At 41.4% G+C, this 1,509-nt stretch overlaps 1 non-coding gene across 1 annotated transcript; it reads left to right on the top strand.

Annotated features, from left to right (window-relative positions):
• Positions 1–963: 963 nt before the first annotated feature.
• Positions 964–1,035, top strand: trnap-ugg (transfer RNA proline (anticodon UGG)). The gene has a single exon. It is a non-coding gene; the product is annotated as a tRNA-Pro (tRNA).
• Positions 1,036–1,509: the final 474 nt, after the last annotated feature.

Raw genomic sequence — 1,509 nt, 5'->3', positions numbered from 1 at the left:
GTACTTAACACTTCCTGCACCGGAAGCTGACAGAAGTAAAACTGTCTGCCTGGAGTTACAGACATGAAATGGTAGGTGAATGTGTAACACATGGTATATCATAATAATGTTATATTAATTGTAGTGTAACCCCGGAGTGAATATTTCAGAAGACAGCGTTGATAACGAGCCAGCCAAGTGTTAGTTACTAGCTAACTAAAGAGTAAAAACATGTTCTTATACTGTAATGCATGTAGCTAGCTAGCCAAAGACAACTTACTAGCGAATGCAACTGCATTTTGCCACCAGAGAGCCGTGAAGCACAACGCATTCATCATCTTATCTTGATAGCTAGTTATCAAGTTAGCCTCGGACCCATTTCACGTTGGAACAAATATACGCGATGAAAACCTGTGGCAGAGGCTACTAGCAAGTAGCTATAAATATAATTAAAAAGCACAACTCGGTCACTTCAAAGCTAGCAGAGAACAAAGCCAAATGTTATGTAATTAATTATATAACGTAACAAAACACAGAACAATGACACAGATATTTCACCGAATGTATAAATGTGAAGCATCCGGTTGTTTCCACTCACTACCAAATATGGTGGTGAGAGGAAGCCCAGTGGCCGGCAGTGGGATAAAATGGAGCGAGATGGATTTTGGCCGACTTTTTTGGCAAATTTTCTCATCGATGAAATATTTCATACATGTCAATACAGTTTTCTGTTTCCAAAACTAAAATCTGTAAGGAACTGCGTGAACCTGCGTTGTTTAGAAAGAGGGCGATTTGAGTAATTGCACACGCCCACTTCACAGAGTAGGCGTTCCCTAACGGAAATGTGCAAAATAAGCTTCTCTCTGCCCACGAGGAGTAATTTGCTTCCGTTAAAAATGACAGGCAGTTGTCTATCTTGGATGGGCTCCAAGTATCTCTGGTGGGAATGTGTTATTGACCTTTTTAGCCTACTGAAGTTGTATTGGCTCGTTGGTCTAGGGGTATGATTCTCGCTTTGGGTGCGAGAGGTCCCGGGTTCAAATCCCGGACGAGCCCAACATTTTGAAGCTCAACCAACGGTACTTTGAAAATCAACATTTTTGAAGAGATCATACTATTTAGCTAGCTATTATGCTAAGGCACTCCCTAAAAACACACCACTTTGATACAGCTGCAACCGGAAGTTACTTATTTGTAGCAGATTAGGAGAGCATTTTCCATAATCAATCAATCAATGTATTTATAAATCCCATTTTACATCAGCCGATGTCAGAAACCCAGCCTAAAACCCCAAACTGCAAGCAATGCAGATTTTTTAAGCACTGTGGCTCGGAAAAACTCCCCAGAAAGGCAGGAACCTAGGAAGAAACCGAGCTAGGAACCAGGCTCTGAGGGGTGGCCAATGGTCTTCTGGCTGTGCTGGGTGGAGATTACAACAGTACATGGCCAAGATGTTCAAACTTTCATAGATGACCAGCAGGGTCAAATAATAATAATTTACATTTACATTTAAGTCTGTAGAGGGTGCAA

Source organism: Oncorhynchus masou, chromosome 24, assembly GCF_036934945.1.
Source record: "Oncorhynchus masou masou isolate Uvic2021 chromosome 24, UVic_Omas_1.1, whole genome shotgun sequence".
In the NCBI taxonomy this organism is placed as follows: Eukaryota; Metazoa; Chordata; class Actinopteri; order Salmoniformes; family Salmonidae; genus Oncorhynchus; species Oncorhynchus masou.
The sequence above is the reverse complement of the archived record's forward strand: the minus strand, read 5'-3'. Positions and strand labels throughout refer to the sequence as shown.